Below are 10,349 nucleotides of genomic sequence, written 5' to 3' on the forward strand. Positions count from 1 at the left end.
ATTCTCTTTTTCTTTTAAGCCAATATTTAATAGTTTTTAAACCGATGTAAAAAGTATTTTCCAAATCAGTATCTAGTCATCTAACGCAAAACGTATTTTCTAGATTAGACGTTACATCATCACCTAATGCGAAAAGTCCTGGTTTAACAAAGTTCTTCAAAGCATTGTACATGTTTTCTCAAAGCTCAATAGTTATAATCAAGACCGATAATAAACTGAATTAACTCGGTATTTATTTGAAACACGATTCGTTATTTAGCTCTAGGAACTTAGTTAATGAATCAAATAAGTTGAATTTGAACTATAAATTGAGTTCGTTAAATAAACGAGCCGAACTTAAGTTGGATACAATTCAACTCTATATATATATATTATAAATTATAAATTATTTTTTATGATTATTCAGCATTATTTTTTATATTTATTATATTATATATAAACAATATTTCTTTTAAAAAGAATTAATTATTAGAGTTAATAAACCAATTCGAACTGGGCTGAACAATTCACGAACTTTAACCGAATCAAACTCGACCTAAAAAATAACTCGTATCGAACTCTAGCCGAGTTTCGAGCTGGGCAGAACTGAACTATGGTTCAACTCATTTATAACCCTACTCGGACATATTATTTTATTTCAACTATTTTCATATAAAAATAATATGAATAAATTGTCTCTATCAGAATAGATTATTTTATTTCGACCATTGTTGTGTAAAAATAACAAAAATAAATAGTCTTTCTAGGGATGAGGACATACAAATGTCTAGGGAGATTATTGTACTTCGACTCTTTTTATGCAAGAATAATGAGAAATGAAAATAAAGTTGTCTCTTGGAGGACGAGGGTGTCTTGACAGATTTCTTTACCTCAAAAAAATATAAGATCAATTTTGGAAAAATTAAAAATAATCAATCATATATCTTTGGTCCTTCTTTAAGCATTATATAGTGGTAAAATTAATGTTTTGAATGAATATCTATATAATTGACCCAGCCAACATTTTAATAACACATTCCTGTCCATGATCGACTCACAGACCTAAAATTTCTCTTTAGGTAGATTAATCATTAACTTTAATTTGGTTTTTAAAAATTTTCCTCTTGTAAACATTGATGATGATTTCATTACATTAATTGCATTTCCATTGTTATACCTACAAAAGAGGGGTAGCGACTCCAATTTGGAATGTCCTTGCTTTCCATGTTCATAGACATTGATAAAGTGCCCATACATTGTTTTAACTAATTTACAAATATATTTTTCTATGAATGGTTGTTGACATGAATGTTAGTCCAACATGCATGTAGATGAGTTTGAGATCGTTTGACAACACATGAGAGCTCTATATTGATCTCCACGGTTGATAAGGGGTGTGAATAAATATTTCATGTGAATGTAGGAAAAACTATGGGAGATTTACCGTAAATACGATGAACATTATCATCATTCAACCAATAGCATTCATATTAAATAATTGAGATGAGAGAGATATATCATAAATATATCTAGATATATTCCTAGAGAATACATAGAATATTCTTAAATATCTTTTATCTTGTATCCAACTTCATGTCCATGGTAGAACATGTAGGTTCTTCGGTCTTCTAAATCATTAAGCACAAACGTCCTCGATGACTAGAAAGTCTATTCTTTCTAATGATGGGATATTAAAACAATAAATGCATTGATTGATTAGTATACATGACTTGGACATCATAACCATTATTTATAAGAAGCACATGCTCTTTCATGAAGAGTGGTATCCTTTGAATTTACACTCTTTCATGAAGAATGGTCCTTTCAGATTTATACTCTTTCATGAAGGATGGTCTCTTTTTAATTCAAACTCATTCATGAGAAGTGATTCTCCATAATTTCTTATTTCTAAATTTTCCCATCATAAAAATAGAAATAGTGTGAAGAAAAGACTCTCATTGACCTTGACTAGGTTTTAATGAAGACAACTATATGAATAAAGAGAAGAAAAAGGTTAAAGATCTTGAAGTATGGAAAGCACATACAAGATAATATACAAGATTTAAATTATTTTTTAGTATAGCTCTAACCTTTATGAATCATTCTTATTTATATCACACAATGCTCTTGAAAATATTTCTAAAATTAATTTAAAAAGTTTTAAAAGGATGAAAAAGAGTTATAAGGTCCTTAAAATAAGTTTTTAGAAAACCAAGTAACTTGTTACTTGAAACAGAGAAATGCGTTACCTTAAAAACATTTTTTTTCAAATGTTTTACAAAGTTTTAAAATGATGAAAAATAGTTGCAAGGTCCTAAAAAAAGTTTTAGAAAATTGTTAAGTGTCAATTTGATCTATAATTAAAACATAATTTTATAACATTTTACAACTTAATGAACTCAAATTATTCAAAAAATACTCATAGATGATTAAAAATGCATTTTACTAATTAAGTGTTACACTTAAGTAGTTTTCCATGCCTAAATGGACCAAAAGAGCAGGAAAGTCTAAGTTCTAGACTGGATCAGGCCATGTTCAACACCATATCCACACTCATTGAAATTGATAATACTTGATAGTTCAATCACTGACAGATTCATGCTTAGTGCAAGAAAAGTCACGCGCAACACAATTCTTGTGTTGAGCGTTTAAATTCGAGGAATTCAACAATTAGATATTGTCTAAAATACATTGAGTGTAACCTCCATGCTCAACACATTAGGTGATGCGCTCAACGCAACAAGTCACGCTTAGCACAACCTTGTGTGTCCAAAGGTCGTGCCCAGCCAGCTTGATCCCACACTCAGGGAAACAACGGTGCATTGAGTGTAGAAGCCAACCTCAGAATAATAATTATAGAAATCTAGGTCATTTCAATTGTACACTTACGTACTTCTTCAATTTGTAGTTTCTTTATATAGCTCACTTAGTTCATTAAAACAAAGTATAAGCATCATAGGTGATAATGGTTACTCAATTGTGTGAGATAATTCTTGATTTGTTGGGAAGATGTTACAACACTTGAACAAAGTAATAGATGATGGATATGCACATAAAAACCTCCAAAGCGTGTGTTACCATACTAACCTTTAGGTTCAATTCGTCTCCACCAATTTAAGTATATTGGATGCAACTGGGATGAACAGTGAGTCCCCTTCAGCATACTTTGAAAAACATTGATATGTTTTGTACAAACACAACAAACTTATCTTTCAATAATACTTTACAAACTTATATTTCCTACACTTATCTCATGTATTAGAGAAATGAATGATGGTTTCTATAGATAAAAATTTTGTGATGTATTATGCCTTCAACTGTCTCTATTTATAGAGATACTCATATCATTTGGTTAAGAGAAACACATTTTGTTTTGGGAATCTACACTAGTTGGTCTGAATGGTTATGTATAATAATTGTTCAATATTTAATTGAACATATGCCATAGTCTAGAGGTAGCTCTGCTGTTTGGCAACCTTTGTGTTCCTTGTTCAAATCCCATCAAATCTGAAACCTTTGGTTCAATGCTAAGAGACAAAACCATTGAACCAACTATTATCTTGTTCCATATATCATGAAACCATAATATGTATATACTCGTTAAGTGAATTCAAATATTTTAGAAATATCTTTCACAAATTGGGTATGGTTTTACCGCCCCATGAGTGTATTATCATTATCATTCTTACATTGTATAGATATGAGTAGCTAAGCAACTTTTAATTGGGGTTGAATGTAGCACAAACTTGATGTAACCACAATTTGATTCAATAATATTCCATGAAGTTCATTTTCATTTTGAGTCTTGTCATTACCTAATGCATGCTTTAGTATTGATCAATTTTTTTACATGAACTTAGAATCTTTGCTTAAATATTTTTGCACTATTCTAAACCTACATTTCTCAACAATTTCTACATTTACTAGACATAGACTTGCTTTAACTGCCATTGCATGCATATCATATTTTTGTATCTAGACAAAGAACTAATATTGTGATTTCATAACTCTCAAACTGAGTAGCATGTATTATTAGACATAGAGACATGTTTGAAGGTTCATAAAACGAAATTTTGTCATTATAGTTACTAGACATAGATCTACTTATATTAAAGTGCTAGTATGGACCAAGATATTGGCGACTAGTACAATTGAGATGTTGCACTTTACTCAACTTACATGCATGATTCACTAGACATAAGGGCATGAGTTTTTAAGTCATTTTTCTTCACTATGCATCAAAATCACTAGACATAGGTTTTTCTTGCATAAATTAGTAACTAATTAAGACATTATCAGTTAGTCATATTGAGGTGTTTATATGGATTGGTTATTCCAAATGGTACGAAATAACAAATCAAAGTGAAAACTTGGAGTGAGTATGAAGTTTAACTTCAACTACATTTATCATTATAAAAAGTACAATTGAAGTACTTAACAAACAACTCAAGAACAAAATATTGAGCTGAGAAGCAATAATTAAATTAAAAGACTATAGTTTAAAGGAATTCCCTATGGAGACGAGTAATTACTTTCTATACTTGTTTACGACACTGATATAGTATTTATACCCCTATGTGCCGATTAGCAAAGACTAAGATACATGTTAATTGAAACTAAGTGACAAGTTACTTAAAATAGAGTGAAAATTTACTTTAAACATGGTGATAAATTACTTGAAATAGAGTAACAAGTTACCTGTAAGGAAAAATGGTCAGTAGCTCATTACTCTAAGTGGATAACCGATTACTCTATTGGAATGTAAAATTCAGTAACTGATTACCACAACACACTAACCAATTATTGTGTGTTGTTAATGTAGTTTTGAATTTGGAACTCAATTAGCACATTCCCAAACATTTTGTACATCTTGAAATACATATTGGAACATTTCTAAACTCTATGAATATCATTCTTATCCTCTGAAATGAATTGCACTTGAACAACATTTTCATTTACCCTTTTGTGCATTCAATTTTTACAATTTTTCATATCTTTTGTGCACTTTTAAAGTCCAAAAAACAAAGAGAAAAATATGTTATTAAGTTTCATTTTTCTTATAGAGGATGCATACATCAACCAAATTGGGTATAGTGATCCTTAGCCTACTAAAATATTCTTCCACATCTTAAAACAAATACCACAATAGGGTTTGGGGAGTGTGTTTATAAACAAGAAAGTGATGTGCTTTCTTGAGAGAATTTGAGTGATCTATAGAGAAGGTCTTATTGTGAGACTTATAATAGATACTTAGATTAAAATTGTAGAAATATCTTGAATCAAGTAAAGAGGACTTGATGTAGCCTTCAACTGTTGAAGGTGAACCTTAATATATCTCATTATAATATTCTCTGACTCTTATTGTTTAAACTCTACAACAATTGTTTCTTATATTCATGCTTTTTTACAAACTTAACTCACTCATTCTTAAGTTGTTACAATAATGTTTATGACTATTATGTACATAATCACAAATTTTACTTCAATTAAATTACATTTAATTTAACTAATAAAATTAACATTGGTATGTGACTGAAATAAACATATGAAATACCCCTACTTTTAACCAAAATAATTATTGCATATTAATATTCACATAATTATTTTAGCATTCTTTTTTATGTAGTATGGAGCAATATTGTGAGAATCGGATTGGACCAGATCGTTCAACCAGTCTAATTGTTGATCGGACTTAAAAACGGCTTTAGTTTGCACTCTTAATCGAATGAGGGTTGAAGCACTTTGAACCGAGGAAATTCCGGTCTGGCTGTATTAAACCCGATTAAAGCGGGTTAACCCGGGAAGTAAACGGACGGTTCCCTTTAAAATAAAATAAAACATAAGACTACTCTAATCTTCTGTTTTACTCCGATCCAAAAAAAATGAAAATATTCATATAATTATACATAATTATTAATTATATAAAATTTTACATTTATATATAATTATATATTTATTGATAAAAATTATTAATTATGTATGAAATCATCCGATCAGACTGGACAGTTTAATCATTCAAACCGGTTAAACTTAATACGAGACCTCTTCCGGTTTGCCACCCGGCTTGGGTTTCACAACATAGGTATGACGTTATAGTGTAAGAGATTTTTATATTGTCATTGTATCACCATTATTCATATTTGATCATCTTTAACTTTAAATATGAATACTATAAATGATTAGTGAGTAACATACTAACTAACGGTAGTTACGTATATTACTATTTCATATATAATTTAATTTGTAACACATCATTTATAAGAATAATCACTCATAAAAAACACTTTGACTTAGAAAAAAATAATGGTAAGTGATAAAGTGAATTTCTTGTCCAAATTAGTGTGCAAAGTAGCTAAAGCTCTAACAAATTAGCCAAGCGCGAAGCGAAAAAACACATAAACATTAGGTATATAGATCTTGTTACGTATTTCTACTTAAACTTATCAAATATTCATAAATATGCAACTTTTTTTATTGACATATTATTCGCACTTGATATTTATAATATTTTAATTAAACCTCATGGATATAATTATATTTGAACTAAGTATATCCATAATATTGTGAAGTGTAAACTTGGCTGTCATTAAATAAATCATATACACCATCTCAAGCAACCAAAAAATGGTAAAATTTGGTTTTCTTGTGTTGCCGTAGATATGAATTTAGTGTGAGGTAAAAATGTAAGAATATTTTACTCATTATTATGTCAACATATAGAGTGATAATCATGCGAAAAGGAGTGCATATCCTCCTCAGTGCTGAATAAATAACATCTATATGATAAAAATAAAATTTTAAAAATAGATTTTTATTTATTTTTTAGTTAAATAATGACAAATCTTTTATTCCTCTCACCTCGAAAGCAATAATCTCTTTCACACGTGTATATCATACATTAATTCTGCATGTACTTATGCTCACAGTTTTTAACAAAAATGGAGCCAAAATTTTTACTAGCTTTTCTTATATAATTTTTTTGGCAAAAATAGTTATCTTTATTTCCTAGAAGTTATTTATCTGGATTCAGGTGTTTGTCTTCGAAATAATAAGCATTGGATTAACTCAACAAACTTGGGGACGTCTAACTAAAAAGTAATGGAAGGCCCACATCAATTGATTTTTAACAAATCAGTATTTGTTTTGATTTTTTTCACAATTTGAATACAAACACATATATTTGTCCCACTCAACTTGATTAAGATTACTTTCAAATAGATGAGGTCTTGATGAAACTGGATAGATATTGAGTCAGGTTCATGTCAATTGACTTGGGTTATTTCTCAACGTCTCTCGTGGACCCGGATATTATCCATAACAATCAGAGAAGTAAGATACTTTTATGTTAAAGTTTTATCTGAAAATTAATGGGTTGCATAGAAAATAGAAAAATTAGGGATGATAACATGATTGATGAATGTTAGGGAATATATTTACTTTCCCATTTTTTATACCACTCTATGTACCATTACATCTGATTCATTAAAAAAAAATTATTTGGTTAAAATTAAAATTATTAAATATTTTTTTGGTCAATCATATCTCTTAAAATGACACAAATGAATAAGACAACAGATGTACATCCGAAATTCAGTAACTTTTTCTATTCTCAAACTCACACGATTTATAAGTGCCCTAGCGGCTATTCATTACTAACTAATAGTTTTTTTAATTATATGGGTATACTTTATAATAATCAATATATAAAAATAATTACTACATAAATAATAATATATTTATATGATTAATTTATTACTATAATCAAATCACAGTAATTTATTATGAAATAATAATAAATTATATAATATATAATCTTAAAATAATAAAAAACTATAATATATAAATTTAATTAAAAATGAATTTATAATTATGTGGTACCCAGAGAGCAAGTATTATAAAATTCACTCATATCTATAAATTATAATTGCGGCCAGCTATTGGGGATATTTTTTATGTCTACTAGTCGGGTTTTTTCATTCCTAGATATTTAAATAACACAAAGGCAACAAGTTTCCATGACAATTTAGAAACACATTAAATATCTGGAACTAGGTTCTAAGTGGCTCAGAGGGAGAAGGACGTTTCCTTCTGATAGCATCTTGTGTCGGTTTAGGATAAGGTGGTCAATTATCATGGCGAAAGCAACAGTTGGAAGCAGGCATAGCCCAAATCTACTGGTCAACTATTTATTTTCTGGGCTACTGGAATGAATATTTTTTGAATTATTAGGGTCATGGGACAAACAAGTGAAGGCTAGTGATAATGAATAGGCATCATATATTCTCATTCTATTCTTCTTCGACTTTGTATTTTCGTCCAATTAAAAGTTATTATTTTTTAAAAATAAAAATATAAACATAAAAATTTATGATTTTATATTATTTTATAAAATTTGATTGATTAGAAAAATCATGACAGAATTTTGGTGAGAAAATGCTAGTGTCACTTGAAGATGCAATTGGGTCCTGAATCCAATATCATTCTCAACAACATGGCAGGCTATGATTTCCAATTTAAGATGCCAATTTTTTTTGTTGCAAAACTCTCTTTTGTTGGGTTAAAGCTCAATTGCCTAATAACAAGATTTTACTTTAGGTTGTAAATATTTGATTTATGTGAAGTAAGGTCTTGAACTAAAGTTTCCTGTAAAAATATTTCTACTAAAAAAAAGTTAGTTCCATTCTATTATTGATATTTTGATTTGTCAACATTGTTACTCACAAAATATATTTGAGATCTCAAAAAAAGAAAAGGAAAAAGTTTAATCGTCAATACTAACTATAGTATATATGTTTTCGTACTCAATGTCTAATTACTTATGTAATATTGATGCAGTGCTACAGATAGGTAAAGTCTTTTATAAAGTAGTGACTCCAAAATTTTGATATGTTTTGGGGTCACCTTTTCATGACGTTCAACCATTGTCTATATATTTTTTAAAGATATGACTTATTGTTCAATTGTTTTTTCCTTTATATAATGAGAAAATGTGATGATTGAACTAGACTGATATCCAAGCTCGTGATCCAAATTGGATTATAACCGTTGAGTTATTTGGATGTAAGGTTAATAATGAGTTAGACTATTCTCTATTACTTGAGAAAACAATTAAGTAAAAACAAATAAAAAAAATAAAAAAATGATACTTTTATTTTTTAACGTATTCATATTATGTTTTTATCTTTAAAATTATACTAAAAACTTAATTGTCATCTCCCTAATGAGAGAAGTATAATGACCTTGGATACAAACTCAAAATGCCTTCCGACCCTGAAATATCCTCAATGTTACGCTTCTTTGAGATTTATCATTCTAGTATGATTAATAAAGTAATGTAATCTCAACAAAAATGTGGTAATACTCAATCTATTTTATATCTATAACAGTAAATAGACATTTTATTCTAATTTCAATAAACGCTGCCAACACCGCTATCTCAATGAAGAAAAAAAATAAGGAAATTATTACCTCATCACCTTTTACTACATTTTTTACTCTTAAATCCTAATTATTTATTTGAAGTTCTCAAATTAACAATTTTTTATATAATTTGCAAGGTTGTAGGAAAAAGAGCATAAACAAAAGTACAACAATATAATACTCAAACAAGAAAGGAGTGATTGAATTTGGGAATGAAATAGGGAGCAAGAAGTATATCAAAATTTATACAAAATCATCAACAAAGAGTTGGATTAATGGTACAAAGTGCCATTTGATCTCTAAATATTATATCAGTACAAAAGTCAATGCTCAATCTCTAAGGATAACACTTAGTAATATTAAAAGTCATATATATTTTAAAAAGGGTTAATTTCTTACTTATAAAATGAGTAAATATCTTTATTTAAAAATATATCTTCAGGCCCCAAAATGTGCTTTCATATTAAAATTTGTAAATATGCAACAGAAACCCTTTTTTTCCTCACAAAGGAAAATATAAACGAAAAAATAAACAAAAGAAACTAGATCTAAAGCGGGCTAAGCCTATGTTTCTGACCCATTATTCTTAATTTGACATGGACCATAGTGGGAGGTAAAACTCAAGACTAAACCAATAAAAGAGTGCCAAAGCCTTGATGCCAATTGTGCAAACAACTCTAAAACATGTATACTCCCATGCTCTTCTTAGTACATGAAGAGTTGAAGTCTTTGACATGGAAGGACTCTGTGGCACTCTCATGGTAAGCATTGTAACGCCCCGAAAAAAATACTTCTCAAAAACATTGCGGAAAAATGGGTAAATTTTTTTTTGAATAAAGAGATTGTATAAAATTGTTTCCTTTTAAAACCTTCCTTTTCCGGGACATCACTTTAAGTAACTCAAATGCGGAAAATCAACTTATCGTTATCGAATGATAACTTAACCTGAT

General features: G+C 28.8%; 1 long non-coding RNA gene across 1 annotated transcript in view; it reads right to left on the bottom strand.

The window, feature by feature from the left end:
* LOC109335376 overlaps positions 6,819-10,349 on the bottom strand; it is an 18,884-nt gene continuing 15,353 nt past the window's right edge. The window contains exon 3 of the long non-coding RNA XR_002106204.1: positions 6,819-6,830. This is a non-coding gene — a long non-coding RNA (uncharacterized LOC109335376). The remainder of the gene's footprint in view (positions 6,831-10,349) is intronic.

The sequence above is a fragment of the Lupinus angustifolius genome, chromosome LG20 (assembly GCF_001865875.1).
Source record: "Lupinus angustifolius cultivar Tanjil chromosome LG20, LupAngTanjil_v1.0, whole genome shotgun sequence".
In the NCBI taxonomy this organism is placed as follows: Eukaryota; Viridiplantae; Streptophyta; class Magnoliopsida; order Fabales; family Fabaceae; genus Lupinus; species Lupinus angustifolius.